We start from the raw sequence: 18676 nt of genomic DNA, 5'->3' as shown, positions 1-18676 counted from the left end.
CACACGCAGTCTAAGTCCCTGCCATAAACCGTACGAAAGCAATATAAACGCCCGGCTAATTGCCTTTCACGACCCTTAAAAATACGCTGTCGCTGACAGGTGTGTGATTATTGTTGGCGATGCTCCTGATGGTCCTATGTGCTGCTTTGTGTTTGTGTGTGGTCATTTGTGTTACTTTCTTGCGGAGTTATTTTTACTGATAAGTACTCTACTCGAACGTCGAATCTCCTGATCGAACGGTGGTTGTCTACTATGATCATGCTTGTCTCTGATGACGGATAATCGAACGTCGAATCTCCTGATCGAACGGTGGTTGTCTACTATGATCATGCTTGTCTCTGATGACAGATAAGTCTCTGTCAGTGCAGTAGTGGAAAAGTCAGCGAATTCTAAGGTGTTCCTATTTTACAACAAATGGACATTTCCACTTGTAAAAAATATTTTTCTGTTCTTGAAAGATGATAGCATAAACGCAGAAATTTGCAAAAGGCTACGTGTAGCACTTGCTTTGCTTTGAAATTTCCGAAAAATTAAGTTTCTTCCAGCCGTCACAGTAGGAAGACCCCTTAATATCCAGACACCCTTTAGAACAGTGTAACTTTTTTCAAATTGGACCAAACGACTTGAGTCCTTTCGAGAAATTAGAAGAATTAGTTTACTAAACGACGTGTATAAAAAATTGTGAAAAAGTTCACGTGAATATATACGGAAGCTTAATATAATCGAATTGTATCGAATTCTGTAGGAAACAGGTTAATCGATGAACGACTAGAACGTGTTAAGAAATTGATAAAGTGTATCGACTTAATTGTAATTTGATCAAACAATTAATCTTAAATGTATTTGCTTTGACAGTAGGGACAGTGCGTTTTAATTATTCACGACTCGAATTCAACATGTCCACGAATTAGTTAAGGAATATCTGACGTGTATAACGAACGAATCGATTGATTCTTACCTTTTATGGGAAGATACGAATTTGCATTAATGTTCTATCTATGCAAGAACCTTAAACGTTTCATATTTTGGCCTTCTTCCAATTCAACGAGAAAAATATTAAAATATTATTGCCTCTAAAAATATTAGGTGACAGTGATATTTTAAACTAACTATTTTAAATACTGATATTTTTAAAGCTATTTTAAAAATTATAACGATTTATTAAACAACATAGCAAGACCTCCTGCAGCACAGGAGATACAAATTAGGTTTCATCGAAGTCATTTTTGGACGCTGATACAGTTTCTTCGCCGGTTGAATTTTCTTCGGCAATTTTCATCGTTTCCTTTGCACTACGTGTATAAAATTCTAGCGATCCTTATTTCCGTTTAATTCCAAGCGCACTTGGCCGAAAAACGTGCTCGAGTATTCAGGAAATTCAAGGGAGTCGCGTGTTTCATTGCCTGTTAATCGGATTATTTAGAATTTCACTTGCAGCTACATTGAAATTCAAAGTTCAAGGTCCTCTCGAGGCGGGATTTACACGATCCCGTGTACAGATAACACGTAACTCGCGAGAATCCTTGGAATTTCTCTTTACCATTTCATTTTTAAACTGCCTGGCTGAACTTTTATTCCAATGTAATTTTCCGTAATTCCGTCCAGCTTGTAGAAAGCGGACACGAGATTTTCGCGATGTCAGAAAAAGACTTTAACAATTCTTATTTAACTTACTACGTTAATTTCAGCGCCAATTTAACTCTGACCTTTTATAATCAAGTCTATCGTAATTATGTTGAATTAAAATGTCTCGCAATAATTAGAGTAAATTAACGTTCAAATGTTAATTAAGAAAAGTACAATAATTATTGAGTAGCCTGTATGAAAATCGCATTGTTTTTGTGTTTATAGTATTCGAATATTAAGAAAAGAAAATACAGTAATTAATGAAAATTAGAGAAATTACTTAGAAGTATGATAAAAGTCATTTTTCCTTTAATGTGCATAATACTAAAAAATTAATAAAAGAAAATACAGTAAACAACGAAGACTAGAAAAATTATTCAGACGTCGATAAATGTGATTGTTAATAGTGCATTATTGTAGGTAAAGAAGAGTTTCATTTATCACATCCTGCTTTCAATTTAACAGATAAAACATTTAACGTACTATTGTCATTTGTCTTTTCGATTCAAACAGCCGAGAGACGCTAAAATTGCCAGTGTATTATAGTATGCTACGAGTTCCAAGATATATCGTTCCATTGCGTTAAAAATAACGAGAATTTACGAACAGAAAGTGTTCAATCTCTACCTATTTATTGTCGAAATCTCAGATAATATTTTTGGAGAAAGGAGAAGAATAGAAGACCAACGTTGATACATTAGCTTTACAGTAGTTCACAAGAAAACTGGAATATTTGTAAGAAAAAGATTTAATAAACAATGTACATATTTAATTTACACCAAAATCGTTGAAATATTTCCTTTTTCACTTTACATTCTTGTAACTCAAACTTCTTTCTATTTATTGAAGAAATTGCTCAAAATTATCTACATACGTTAAATATATATTATTACCCAATGAAATGACCATTAATTTTAATAGTTATCTATTTGCGAGAAACACGATATTAACAAAGGAAGGTAAAAAAGATTTGCATAATTTCACCTGCATCTTAATTTTAGTTCTGAAACTATTCCTCGAAGATGAAATGATTTCTCATCATTTGCATATCATTAACATATCCTTGTTACCGCCCAGTAAAATGTTTCTCATACATGTATTCATTTCCATTTTAATCATTCGAAAATTTCCCTTGCTTTTTCTACTCTTGCGAAAGAAACACGGAACAAAAAGAAATAGAAGGCAACGAAGACTTTTTGCGAAATTAGAGCTGCATTACATACACAGTCGTTTGTAAATATTAAGACGTCTACCATATTCGTGCAGAAAGTATTGTATGATTTAAATAACGTTTCTTTGGCGAAGTTAGTAAAAATATACTAAAACAATAAAAATAATACTATTCCCCAGGGGTTTTCTCGTAAATGATAGATTTGCGAGAAAAATAGGAGAGGATAAAGTTTCAGTATCTTTTATACACAATATAAGTATTAGGACACCCATTATGTCATTCGCAAATTTTTATTTTCGTATGTAGTTTAAATTACATTTCCTCAGGAAAGAGAACCTGTAATAACTTAAACAATAATTCCGATAACTACATAAAAATTACACTCTGTGTTCCTGAAACATACCCAAAAGTGTATGAAAAATTTCAAGTTCCTTGGTTTACAATTATCCAATAATTTTCTCCTAAAAGTGACGTTTCAGAAAGGGGAACCCCGTTAGCCCCTTAACTTATGATTTCTTTTCTGACTATGCATCTAAGCGTCCGCCATTACTGTTTTAGTACTGCATCAGGTAACAAAAGCTAATCTGTTACAGATTAATTACATTTAGAAATACTGAATCTTAGACGTTAAAACAAAAGTTAGGATTACAATGAATTTTTCTTACTAATATAACTATTTTTCTCACATCTTCGCCAGAATCTCTGCCACGTGTCTGACATGTTGTCATATGTTAAGGGGTTAATAAGTACAAATCGATCTTAAACTTTCCAACCCTCGTTGCACCACGAAATTGAATAATTTTTTCCAGTCTCTTAAATAACGTTCCAACGACTGTTTAGGTTTGCTTCGCAATAAGTATCCTAATACTTATGGACACGAGTGTACGTCTAAAGCGACGTTTCTATCGAAAGTCGGCTACGTATATACACGTTTCATCGATCGTCGTGGGTACCTTGTTCATTAAAGCTTTCGGTTGCAGAGCGCTCGAATACTTCCGTGACCTAGTCCCGCTCCATTTCGACGGAGCACCCTTTTATTCCCAGCGATATGCAGTCCGCGAATGAACAGGGATTCCGAGGCATTCCCTGCGTCTCTGTCGCGTAGGAATTCCAACTTGGTCGAGTGCAGAGTTCAAGGTTCCTCGAGAGCATCGTTGCTCGTGCGAGATGATTGGTTTTCGCTCTGTCGACTATCCTAACGACTTCGTGAAGTCTCGCTTTCTCGCGGACCTGCGTGTGCACACGGATTTCTGCATTTCCCTCCGCAACGGACAATGTGATCCGATCATTCTACTGTGCGACAGTGATATTTCTTTTAGATGTTCCTATCGACCAGTCGAACGACCGATTCGAACGGCGAACATTTTGTCTTTTGGGAGATGTACGGTGGGTGAAATACGAGGTCTGTTCAAAAAATAACCTTTTAAATTACACAGCAACGCGGTTAACAGCACTGGGTCTTGTATAATCTAAAAAAATAACCTCTTCTTTCCCGCTTAGAACTCGTGTTATCGTTGTCTGAGACCGTACAACTTGTCCAATTTTTCATAATTTTTGTTTGAAATTGGTATAATCCCAGCGTGAACTGTCGAACTTTAAGAAACTTGTTGAATTTTTCAATTCTGACGATTGTAACAAGTGCCGCCAACAATGGTTAAATCGTCGAAATTTGATACAACAATGAAAAAAGGAAATAGAAAAATATTGCTTGTGTAGTTTATGAATGCATCTGTGTGCCCGCGAAACAATAATCTTGTATTGTTAATAGATTTCTCCAAAAAAAAAAAAAAAAAAAAACTGCTGTTACATGAAAAGCTCCCCTTAATGCATAACGCGAGTTATTGACGGTAAATTTTTAACCACGGCTGCAAAATTTGTTGTTTTGGCCGTATGGTTTTAAAATTCGATTTATTAAATTAAGGTGCGAGCAAATTTTCAAAACGCCTATAGTAATGAAAGGGTTAAGGGTCGTAAGGGTATTTAATATTCCGGGGGATATGAGAAGAGCAAATGGAGGCACGAAGCATTCGTTGATTATCGAACAGCTCGTGCAGAACCCACTTACCCATTTTCTTTGTCTTGCCTGTTTTGTAGCTGACATAAATAAATTAACGAAACGTTGGAAAAGGTGTATCGATTGTAACGGTTCTCATTTTGAATAAACACGTGAACTTTTGGAGGAGCCATAATTATTCGAATTCAAACGACGAAATCCGAGATAACTTTCCGAACGACCTAATACTATGGCTTTAATAATGAAACAAATTCTTATTAATCAAAGAAATCTTCTAGTAAGAGAAAATTTATATCTCTTCTTACATTGATCAACGACTAATATCAGTTTTCAAGCAAATTAAAATATCGATAACGTCCAGATAATAATATGAATTTTCAAGCAATTTAAAACATCAATAATGTCAGAACGACAATATGAATTTACAAGCAATTTGGAACATCATCGTTAGCGTCTGAACAAAAAGAAAAGTTTCTGCAACGAGTTTCATTCAACATTCATTCAACGTTCGTTCATTGTCAGTTAAAATCTCTTCCAGCGTGTACACACACCGCAAACTCGTTTCAATCTCCCGCCAAGTTCCTCAATTGTATTGCGAACGCGCAATAAATTTGAAGTACACGTTTCATCCTGATCAATCGAATAGTTCCAAATCAAAACTAATTAATTCCCTCGTTAACATCAGAATTGATTGCACATGCAACGATTTACATTCCGGCGTTGCGATTGATAGTCTCTTTTAACAGCACACGATATGTAGAAAGTTGGACGAACATTTCACCTGGTTGCACGAGCCTCGATTAAAAAGCCTGCTACTAAATCGTTGCTATAATTCGCCGAGAACACACCACCGATCCGCACGCGTGCATATGCGTTAATGAATCCACGCGTAGGTCGATTAAGATGAAACATAGTTTCAATTTAGCGTGCAACTCGTTTCAGTGTAAATAGACCGGAACTGCTGTTTCTTCCTAACAGCGATTCTTCATTTTTCCCAATTTTTCCAGTAACGTCGATAATCGAACTCTGTGCACGAACTAAGGCTCTTACTGCTGTTTGGACTTATAGATACCTGAATTGTCGTATCGCGTCGGATTGCTGTGTTTTGCAAACTTGGATCGCTATGATAAAATTTGCATGCTTTTCAACCCTTTAACTGCGATCAGCGCCTTTAGGCTCCCGATGCGAGATCGTCATTTGTAGAGGACAGAGCCTATAGGCGCCGTTAATTTGTTTTAAACAACTGCCTAACAATGCACATAACGCGTTTGCTTTTCGCGTGCTGGCATCATACACTTCCTGCTCAGAATTTTTTCCACGAAAATCGAATATAATTCCCGTATCCACGTTGATGGATAAGACTCGGTTTATCGTTTAGATTCGGTGCTCGGTTGACTTGGTTGTTTGAAGAGGAAAAGAATCTGAGATGCTGGAGGCGGAGTTAAATTCGGAGGGTGAATAATTAGAAAATATAGAAAATGGGTTATTGGTTGTAGGGTGTTTCTTAAGTAGATGGAGAGAGGGTAAAAGTGGTGATGGAAGGATGAGGTGATCGGTTTTCCGGAAATCCTGGTAGAAAAGGAGATCAGACATGAGAGAAGGAAAAGGCTAGTTGGGTAATCAGGAAGTCGGTACAATAGAAGGTGAAATTGGTCTAAACCTAAAGATCTACGAGTCCTTTGTTTTGGTAAATCCTTTTTAATCAACCGCAATATGTTTAGAAATTTTCCCTCCAAATTTCCTTTCAATATTCGAACAATAAAGGTCTCGATTCGCTATTTTCTCCTATGAACCCCATTTTCAGAAAACTTCTCAATTGTGTCCAACGATTTTACCAGTTAGCCTCAAACAAAACATCGGCAAGACGCAGAGAGAGAAAAAAACGTATCAGCGTCACCCATACTAAACAGATGGTTACTATGTTATTTCTATATATATATATATATTTATATTAATCTGTCTCAGTATGTTGATTATTTTTGCCGTTACTATTACACAGACACATACTCATTTCTCTTTATAATCCAACAGTCGCAATTGAACTTCAGCAGAATAATTTGTGATTTTGGAAGAACGAAATGGAGTGACACTCATTTCAAGAAAATTAAGAGGAAACATCCTGCGATACAATCTTCATTAGATGAAGGTTATTTTTGGAATGAAAGCTACAACTAGCTGATTTTGAAAAAAAAAAAAAAATAAGATTGTCCAGTGAACGGTTCTAACACAGCGAATCTCCACGAGAATAAGTTAATTGATTGCCTGGTAATTTGCTCCTTTCTCCTGGCGCAGCATTGTTCCGAATTACCTTAAGATCGATTAATTACTCGCGGGGAATAATCGACATTTATCGTGCAATATTGGATTTTTATTACAAATTCAGGCGTTGTATTTAAATTTCTATTGTACAACAATATCGTAATTCGTGTACCGCTTTCTAGATGGACGAAATGTAGAAAATGGAGAGGATGTAAGAGTAGAATTTAGAGACTTCTTTTTGGAACAACAAGGCAGAGAGTATTTTGTACAAGACTGCAACGGACTAATTAGAAGAAACCTAAAGCGTGGTAACACAAACCGATGGTAATTATATTTGGAATTAACAGGAAAGTAACTATACTCTAATGCAAGTTAAATAGAGTGTAATAGACGAAACCGAGGGTGAACGACCGGTTGAGAAATTATTGCGACACAGTGTGCTCGAACGATGTTACGCGAACGTGTCGTCACTGGGACAAATTGTTTCCTTTGTGACATTGTTTAATTACATCGGCACCGGCGAGTCACTTTCTGCTCTCGCGAAATGTTTCAGCGACACGTGACTACTTTCAGGTAATTTCTGGAGAAAAATTAATCAAAGCGCGGGTGGATGCATTAGTAAATGCGCTTGTTGGATTTCCGCGAAAAATTGTCGCTTGTTTTATTGTGTAATGCGATGTTTCTGCATTGGAAAAAGTTAGCGACTATAGTTGGCGGTTATTCTATAATATATTTCATAATAAAGAATTTTTCTACGGATAAGTTCCACCGTTTCCTTGGGATTTTCTTCTGTTTTAAGTATTTCTTTATTTTAAATTATAAGGCAACGGGTTAAAATAACTACAGTCGGTGGTTATTCTATATTTCACAACAAAGAACTTTTCTACGGATAAATTCGATTGCTTCCTGAGATTTTCTTCTGTTTGAAATGTTTCCTTCGTGGTTTTTTATTTATTTATTTTATATCATAAAGCAACGGGTTAAAATAAATAAATAATTGTATAATGCGTGGGGCATTAAAGAAAATCACCATACTCCCATGGCCAGGCAACTCTCCCGATATGAATCCAATTGAGAGTGCCTAGAGTTTGCTTAAAACACTTGTGCATACATACACTACCGGCCAAAAGTTTGGAATCACTGAGCATTGCAATTTACATAAAAATTTCTAGAAAAAGATCAGCGACTTTGAGAATTTTTTATCGTTCGAATCAATTGATATGAGATAAATCGATAAATGTAGAATTGAGATAAACTTCAAATTTATAAAAAATTAGCAGAAAATTTAATATTGATGAGAAGTGCGAGGTGATTACAAACTTTTGGCCGGTAGTGTACATCATATCAGTCATCACATTTTCCGATTAAAAAAAAACATTCTGGGCATTCGGTAAAATCATCCAAGAATAAAGGACACGTGCTGTAATCAAAACAAAGGGGGAGACACAAATTATTAATTATGTGTACTTTGGTAGTTAATAAAAATTATTATTAAAGTACGTTCAGGCCTTTAAATTTTACTAAAAATTGTGAGTGACCCTAATTTTTTGGCCAGCGGCTGTATCGATTGTCGTGTTATTAGGTATTTGGAGCTGATTTCTGCAGTATTCTCTACTCTTGCATTCTAATACAATACAATACGTTCGGTGGTTAAATTTCGATGGCAGAGTTCACTGTATGATGAGATTGTTTCATTTAGAATGTAGTTATGTGCAATTATCAGCCTGTTACCTTAGAAAATTTCATGTACCGTTAACCTGAGATTAATTACGTCTACAACGTTGTGTGACATGGGAAATTGTCGTGCGAGCGTTATTTGATTATCTATCGTTAAACGTAGGTTCTTAAGTGTGGCTGTGTTTACAATTCACGGTAATTGCTGGTGAACGTTAACAGATGAGAATAATAAATGCAATTATACACGGAAGGTATGTATCGCGTATAAATTGTTCAATTGGAAATAATCATTTTATCAAATTATATTCTAAAGAATCTGATGTTTCATTTAGTCGATTACATTTTAATAGAACACTTTTTCAACCATTCTCCGAGTAATTTTACGTATTACAATTTTGTATTATTTTATGTATTGATTTATTCGACAGATAATATTACATTACTCGTGCTTATCGGAAACAGAGGAAATAATTGACACGTAACTACTGATTTATATCGCCACCATTTGTTGAAGGTGAACAAAGTTTTGTACACCAGTGTCAATACCTTTAATCTTGCTAATTTTTTAAATGAAAATTTATCATTTTACAATTTCCTTAATTTTGAAGGATTTTCTTGTGATACTTCTTCAAGAGCTTCTTTTCTGCACAACGTATCCATATTTCTCTCTGCTTTCTGTTCACTCCTCTTTGTTTCCTATATTTTTTCAGATCTTCTACTGCATCCCAAAGTTCAGCATATCAACAATAATCGAGAAAAACGTCGATGTTCTGTGTTACACACGAAACAGACGAATGAACCATTCACTCAGCTCTATGTATAGCCATTGTAAAAAAATTCATCATTCCTATAGCGAATGTAAGTACTTCGAACTTACGTAAAAGTCTAGTCATCGCATCAATTTCCTCTTCATCAAGCGTTAAGGAAGTAAGAGCAACAAATCAGCTAATCACGCGTAACTTCGAACCAACGATATGCAATAGAACCGGAAAACGCTTTACTTCGACGTATTAAAGATGTCGAAGCGATGTTCCATTAATCGTATCGTATCGTTGCAATCATGACATGGGTCAACTTTAACGATGCACGATATATCGTGCACGCGAGCCAAGCGTAACGCGTTTACGAAACTACTTGACTTGTAATGTAATGAGACTTTGTCCATGTGCGAAACGCGAACAGCTCGCCATCTAAAATGAAGTTTCGTGAATAAGAGGATACCCTCTTTCTATTCTACGCTCCTCCCGCCATTTTTGTCAAATCCAATTTGAAGATCTGGAAAATGTGGAATATTTCTTTGCCTACGTTCTGAATTCAGCAACTCTCTCTTTCTCACTCACTCACTCAGTCATTCACTCACTCATTCTCTCTCTCCCTCTCTCTCTCTCTCTCATTCACTATGAATAAATGAGAGAGAAAGAGAATGAACGAGCGAGTGAATGAATGAGAGAGAGAATGAACGAGTGAGTCAGTGAATGAGTGAGAAAGAGAGTGAGTCAGTGAATGAGTGAGTGAGTGAATGAATGAGTGAGTGAGTTAACGAGTTAGTGAGTGAACGAGTGAGTGAGTGAGTGAGTGAGTGAGTGAGTGAGTGAGTGAATGAGTGAGTCAGTGAATGAGTGAGTGAGTGAATGAATGAGTGAATGAGTTAACGAGTGAGTGAGTTAACGAGTGAGTGAGTGAACGAATGAGTGAGTGAGTGAATGAATGAGTGAGAGATAGTGGGAGAGAGTAAGTGAATGAGTGAGTGAATGAATGAATGAGAGAGAGAGAGAGAGAGAATGAATGAGTGAGTGAGTGAATGAGCGAGAAAGAGAGTGAGTCAGTGAATGAGTGAGTGAATGAATGAGTGAGTGAACGAATGAGTGAGTAAGTGAGTGAATGAGTGAGAGATAGTGGAAGAGAGTAAGTGAATGAGTGAATGAGTGAGTGAATGAATGAATGAGAGAGAGAGAGAGAGAGAGAAAGAATGAGTGAATCAGTGAATGAGTGAGAAAGAGAGTGAATGAGTGAGTGAATGAGTGAGTGAAAGAATGAACGAGTGGCATTCACTCTCTCTGTCCCACTATTCATTTTCTCATTCTCTCTCTCTCCACTTTCTTATTTTCTCTCTCATTCTCTCGTTTTTTCTACCATTCTTTCTCTCTCTCTCTCTTAAGTCTCCAAATACTCATGAGAACCGAATGACACTGAAGACGTTTCAATTTAACGGAAGAAGCTTTCAGTCTCCAATCGGAACGAAATACGAGGAAAGATTGTTCGCGTCTAACGTGAGCAGGTGATTCGATTCTAGGAAATCGGACACGCATGTTCCAGCGTGGAATGGCGACATTAACGCGCAAAATTGCTTGACCATAACTACGACACGTTTACTTCTCAAAGCCCACGCTTGACCTTCCAGGCTGGAAGGTGCGAAGGAACAAAAAAATCGCCTAGAGAACTCGTTACGTCATTACTGCTCGGGTATACCTGTAATTATGCATTGCTGTGATACGTGTAAAGTCAACAGCTTAATTCCTTCACTTGGGTATTACCTGGACGGCGTGAAATATCACTGATTCCTTCGAAATTCTTTATAACTTTGTACGATATTCGGCGCGATTTATTACTCAATCTATGATACAATAGTAACGTAGGCGTGTCTCCAACATTTCCCAATAATTCTCGAAAGTTAAGAAAGATACCTGTTTGTAAGTTTGATTTCGTAATTTACGGGATGATATAATCTTTATATCAAACCGAATAACTTTTGTAAATAATATTTTATTCGGTTCCTATTAAATAGGAGCAAATTTTGTTCTCGAATTGCTAAAATTAATAGTTTTACGGCTTCCAATTTTGTAAGGTGATTTCTCTTCCTAAACACGTCTAATTTTTCCAGGTTTTCTGAATGTTAGCATCAAAATTGACGTATCTCAATTGGGTCCTGTTCCTTGTTAATTAAACATCTGTTTCAGTCGAAATACTTGTTAAGCATTCATACAAAGTGCTCGAATCGAGCCAAATTTCAACTACTGTACCTGAACAAGAAACAATACATACATACAATGCTCCCGAATCGAGCCAAATTTAAACTACCGTACCTGATCAAAAAACAATGAAAAAACAAACGATGTCCAGAAATTGAAACAAACTCACCTGTTAGAGTACAAAAGTACACTTAATCGTTGCATTACGCCTCACCGAGTTGCCGCTAACGATCGAAAGAAAAAAGCAGCGTTGGCTAAGTCTTACTTATGTACCGCGAAACGAGCGAAAAGCGAAGATGTTTTCCTTCCACGATACTTTCGCCTTTTCTAAGAGGATCCTACCGTGTCGACCATTTGTAAGGACTGGTCGAGAAGAAGCTGCTCCCTGTTCAAGCTTTCCCCTGAATCTGTTCGCCGAGATATAGTATTCGAAACCCCAAGAAGAAACCGCGGATCGTGGAACCACGGATAGCGTGCTACCATTTTACGCTGGCTTTATACCTTCGGAGATAGCGATCTCTCAAGTTTAGATTTTCATTGTAATTTTACGGTCAGCGTGGTATGTTGAACATTATGTGGCAATGCGATGTCTCTTAAACGGCGTGTCTAATAAACGGGCTGATCGTTTGGATAAATTCTCGCTTGTAATTGGGCAATTGTGTATGCATCATGCACAGCAACAGTTTGTTACATTCTGCCGTGTAACGAAAGTACAGATTAACGGATAAAGCTGAAGTGAACAGATTAAACTTTTATTATTTTCAATTTTACAGATTTGTGTTGACTTCCTTCGAAATGTCTGTAATTACAGCGATACAAACGCAAGTAACTGTGATTACACGGTGGATAGAGATGTGATATAAGAGGTAATATTCTGTCTAATTTCTCGTTTTCTCGTTGCTCATTCTCATCAAGATATAGAAGTAAAACAAACATGATAACTAAAGTTTGAAACGGAGCAGAACTGTTTTTTAACAAATTTCAAATGTTCCGCGATGAATTATCTTTGAGAGTGTCGATGGAGCTATTTTATATATCGAAAGAAAGCCAAAAAGAATCGTTCAAAGTAGAAAGCAGGTACAGTATATACATATGTACAGAGTGAGCTGCCTAACGTGATTAATTTACATTATTCTCCTGTTAATGGAGCAATCGATTTGCTCTTTTGTCACATAGTATGGCTCAAAGAAGCTTTTAAGATGATTATAGCACATTTTTTATTCGTCTATTATTTCGAACTTTTCAAGTAAGTTTTCGAGTCACACTGGACGTTTTTAAATCGCCAGTTTAAATATGTACCTACCAATTATATTTCGCAATATTTCTTTCTTTTTACTTAAGATAAACAACATTACATGTGAAGCAACTGGTTACATTGTTTCCAATTAACCAACTGTTCTTTGAAGTACACTTCAAATATTGCGGAACTATTGGAAAGGAAATGTGAAAGAAATTGGGAGTGCAAAGGGTTAATATTAGGGTGAAGAAAATAAGACAACGTCGTTACACCCTTTTCTAAGCGATACTGCACAGTGTTTTATATCTTAAAAATAATCAAAACGGATTTAACAATAATACAAACTTTCGTATTATTAATATTTGACATAGGTGGCCTGTTTTTCCTTGGTCTACCCTCTACACTCCTAACAAAACATGATGTCATCGTCAAAGCGACGAAGCACGGAGGAGGTAATTCTCCCGATGTAGAACGCGGTACGACGATGTCTTTGATTCGACGTCACCGCGTTCCCTTCGTAAAAAGAGAATTTCATCCGAAGGATATACAGCTCGAGTGAACCGTAAGTCACCCCAGCGACGAGCTGCCAACGATAACGAGTTCGCTCGGTAATTATGTTGCTTAACTGGCCAAGTATCCCGCGAAATTACAATTACAAATCGCTGCGAGGCTTCTCATCAATTATTTATACGGAATCACCGTTACCATCGCCAGTACAGGACTTGCTCTCCCTCTCTCTATTTCTCTCTCTAAACCCACATTTCGGATTTATCCGCGTTTCAGCATGGATAATACACTTCACGCCGCGTTACATCGTTCTTCTTTCTCCTCTTAGCTGACGCGAAACTGTCACGCACCGGAAACTGTGAAATTCCAGATTTACCATGACTGACCAGGCTAAGAAGCATACTTTGTCGAGCTATATCTCGCAAACTGGATAGTAGGAACCGTTTGAGTGTGAAGTTAAAGCTGGATATCGTAGACGAAATTCGAACGATCTGTGGTTCCTCCTGATTTTTGAACATTTTCCATCTTTTCTTTTAAGAATGTTCTAGCTTTTCATTTTTTGGGACGCTTGAAAAGCACAGGGGAATAATGGAGGAGTGTGTATTTAACTCAAATTATTTTCTTATTATTTATTAAACGAACGAACTTAGAGATATCCGTGATTTGAACCACCTCGAGAGAAAGAAACTCTGAATTATCCTCTGTATGCTTCATAAGTTGTATTGCATTTTTTACAATTACTGTAAAAAGTTTAAATGTAAGTGTTATTAAAAGAGGACACTATATAGGCGTTAATGGGTTTTGTTTGTCCTATGGTTTGTTATTTTACTTGTTTTATTGTTATTTCGTTGTTTAAGTTTCACACAGATGCAATTCAACCATAAATTAATCTCCAATATGTACCTATTTTATCATTAATTAGTACTTCGATACTAGAAATTCTCTATTATATCGAATTTGTCGTTCAAAATTAAAGTGCACTGTAAAAAATTGGAGATTTTACTCTAAAAGACACAACTGATCTCCAGATATCCTCTCCTCCTCTACCTGCAAAGAAACTATTGCCACGATGATGTGTCTTTCTCGCAGCCATACAACTTTCATAACTACTATTTTCCCATGTTTCTTGAAATAACGAAGATATATGAGTTAATACGACACCCTGTATACTACATTAATTTTCCATCCAGCTCAATTTTTCTAACATAACTCTAGACTTACTATGCCAACAGTAACCAGTCCCTTTCATTCGCTAATTTGCGTTACACTAATTAAACGTGTGCTAACAAATTGATTACACACTGTTAACCTTCCAGTATATTGTCATTCACAATGCCAACGTAAGAGCATATACGCGTAAGAGCAACGCTATATTTATTTTACACTTATCTTGTTAAAAACGACACTCTTGCAACACCTATGCGTCTCAAATATGCAATTATGCAAAGCATTAGCAACCTATTGTGTATCAGCTAGACCGGGAGCACTATTTTCACAAGCTGACGTCAATCAGGTTGATTTCGTGTCGGAAAACTTCACAAGAGGTCGACGACAAGGATTAAAGGATAAAAAGAACGTGTCATAAGATTTAGGCCAACGTGGGTAGCTGAAAAACGGTAAGGAACGACCCACGCTAACTTGTTCTCGATATGCAGACGTTTTGTGTGTTATTTATGTATCGAAAGCACGGAGAAAATCCTTTCCTCCTTGTCCACCTACGAATATCATTCAGTGCTGCCTTGAGAATCTATCAAGTACCGTGCGAAGCATCGTTGCTGCTTATAATTATGAACGATGCCGAGGAGAGACAGTATTACGTACAGAAAGGTAGCAAGTGCATCACACCAATGAGTAACTTTCGTCGAGTTAATCGTTCGCAATTTTAAGGAAATCGAAAGTTAAACGGGTATTTCCATTTTGGAGAATAAACTTTCTAAGGTTCGAAATATTAACCCTTTCATTGCTATTGGACTTTTGCCGCACTTCCAGCTTAATTTAATCCTTAATTTGATTGTTGTCACACTTCTATCTTAAGTCTTTGTAACACCTTATATCTTGAAATTTCACATTTTATCATTTTCATTTTACTTGTCTATTGGTATACTACTGCATTATATTGTTGCACCGTTACATTATTACCAGTAAATTCTTTCATAATAATTATTGATTCTTGATTTTCCAAGCAAAGTGTAGAAATTGTGATCAACCCTAATTTTTCTTCCAATGAACGAAGAAAAGTCGAATTTTAAAACGATTCGGCCAAAATAACAAATTTTGCAGTCGTGGTTGCATGTTGCGCGTTAAAATCTGTCTAGCGAAAGGGTTAATGAAGGCATAATGATCTTACCAAAAATAGGAAAAAATTGTAGAATTAGGTGCTTATGTTTTTTAAATCAAATTTAAAGGTTTGTTGGAAATATTGATCTAAATTATAAAATTCGACACGGACTTATCGAATGATCTACATAGTAGTATCATAAAATGAACGTAACTTACTTTTCTTTGCAATAATAATGCAAAAATATCGTAAACATAATATATTTACTACTTTCTCTGTTAAACTTGTACAACCTTAAATACATTCTATTGAGGTTTACGAAGACTTTTCCGACTGAGTGTACGTTGCCTAATTTCATTAAAAAATGTGATAATACGACGAAACGTAATCAGCTGATATCGCCCTAATTATAAACACATGCTTGAATACTCCAAAAATTTACACCTCATTTTTCAACAATCAAATTTCTTGCAACGATTGAAATTCTCCCCTCCTCAAGGATCAGAGATTTAAAAGCCCAAAGAACTACTACAATTTAAAAACCCTTCTATCATACATACACTGTAAAAATAAATATTACCGCGACAAGGTGTCTATTCTACTTCTGCGAACATTCCACGTTTCGGTCATACCGCAACACGCGATCGTTCCCTTCGAACGTTGCTCCGAAGAGGTCAAGAACAAAGCAGACGATCGCTATCTACGCTAGCTAGGAGGCACAGGGATGGTCCGTCGGATGACGGCTCGAAGACGAAGGAAGTGACGTCATATTATTATAGTTGCGGCTCCTGGTAAGCGGTCGCGGTTGACAAGCCAAGCGTCCACCGTACTCTTTTCGATCCCTTTGATATTCTTTGCTCGCCTTACCGCGATGTCCGCTCCTTTCTTCCCTCGACCAACAAACCACCGCCTTTTCCTCCCCAGCCTCTGTTACCCGAGATCTCGCCCCTGTCACTTGCCGCACTCGAAACTGTAGTTCCGGTCGTGCAATACGCCGTGACAATCGGCCAGTCTGCGGTTCCCACCCGTCTTTGATTCGCGAGTATTAATTACCGTGGGATTAGGCTCCTGTTTGGAAATGTTTTGTTTCGGGTAATGTCTCCTTGTGAAATATCTTCCTATTAATTCGGATGCTAAAGGTTCCACTGTATTGCTACTTTAAGGCAATATTGAACACTAGGCTTCAGGGACGCGCCATTTTGACGCATTTCGAATTTCACAAGGAAGATTGCAGAAACCGTTTACATTTCTTCCCTACCACCTATGCTTGCTATAAATTTTATATAAATATGTAATATCACGTAGTTTCATTTATAAGTTAATAGTGTATAATATAGTGTTGTTTTTTAAAAGAAAATGTGCGGTTCCATTCACGCGTCAGTTTGACGTAGAGATAGGTAATAAAAAATGTCCGTAAACCTAGTGTCAAAGAGCTCTCACGCGTCAATTTGACGCGTGTCCGTAGAGATAGGTAATAAGAAATGTCCGTAAACCTAGTGTCAAAGAGCTGATATTTTCAGCGTAAAATGTGCGTGTTGACTTTCACCGTTAAAGATACGAGGTTTGTAAAATACAAGCGGTGTTGGATACTACTCTGAGCTAGATGATATTAAAATATAAAATATGTGACCCACCGGTGGGCCACTGAGCGTTGCTCTTACATATCTTTCGATGTGACCCACTGGTGACCACATTATTCTATAATTCTCGATGAAAAAACACGTATAGGTACTTAAGAGCTGAAAAGACTAGAATGTGAAAAAAATGAAGTATGATAATAAAGACGTCAGTAAAATCGAACCATCCGAAACTTCTTCGTCTTTCTATCTTCCGTACACAATTACGCATGCGACTCTTGAATCTATTATTCATCAACTCTTAGTAATATCCAAGAATACCTATTGGACACCTTGTTACTCCCACTACCTCTAAAATCTGACCTCCAAATCTTTCTTAAGGATACTTTATTTCAGAAAATGCTAATGGAGATTGTATTCTTATTCACTCTTACTCTATGCGATGCTTTCGTAGAACGAATATAAAGATATGTTTCTTAACCCTCGAAAAATCGACTAACTGGCTTGAAACTTGACTAAAGTTGACTATCACACACTTCGAACCAGATACATTTCCTTTAAAAAAGGTCTGAAGAAATTGGTTCAGTTTTTCATTTTATCATTAACGTAAACTATTTTAAACCCTCTACAAACCTAATTTTTCTCGAAACACGAACAAACACGTATAAAAAATTCCAAAAACCTCCACCTACAATAACCCAACAATGCTTTATCCTACAAATCACCTAAAATCGTCGGTCCCAAATGGAAATAACCCCTCAAGGATGCGCTAAGAATTAGCACAGATCGACGTCGAAGATCCTGAGCCAGAAACACGGAAGAATCGCTGCAACCAAACAACTCTAGGAACTATAATCTAAGTGCTCTAAAAGCTTGCAAGATTTCGTATACAAAAAACGATAACTTCTTTTCTGTTCAAAATACTAAACATGGGAATCCAACAACGGTTTCAAATCGACAGACAAGAATTTCGACAACTGCACGCAGTACTGTACGTCCATATTGCACGGTGATTATTAAGCGACGTATGTCAGTCAGTTGGAGAACATCGAGGTTCCAGCAATTGCAAACATAATCGTCCAGTTCAGCGACTATTCAATGTCTCGTCGAGTTCGCAGGTCCCCCCGAAACTACACCGTTGACAAATCACCTGCACGCGAGAGACTGAAGACAAGCGTGCCCGCTCGCGAACATATGGGCCGTGCTCGTCGATTTCGGCTACATCTGTACGTGGGTCGTTAGCTATGTGTACACGAGCCAAGAACAAGATGCCATATATGCATCCGGTCGCGACATGCACGCGTGCGCTACGTGGGCCAAAGGAGAACGCGATATAACACATCGCCTTAACCAGTTCGAGC

This window comes from Habropoda laboriosa, unplaced genomic scaffold, assembly GCF_001263275.1.
Source record: "Habropoda laboriosa isolate 0110345459 unplaced genomic scaffold, ASM126327v1 scaffold276, whole genome shotgun sequence".
NCBI classification, from domain to species: Eukaryota; Metazoa; Arthropoda; class Insecta; order Hymenoptera; family Apidae; genus Habropoda; species Habropoda laboriosa.
The sequence above is the reverse complement of the archived record's forward strand: the minus strand, read 5'-3'. Positions refer to the sequence as shown.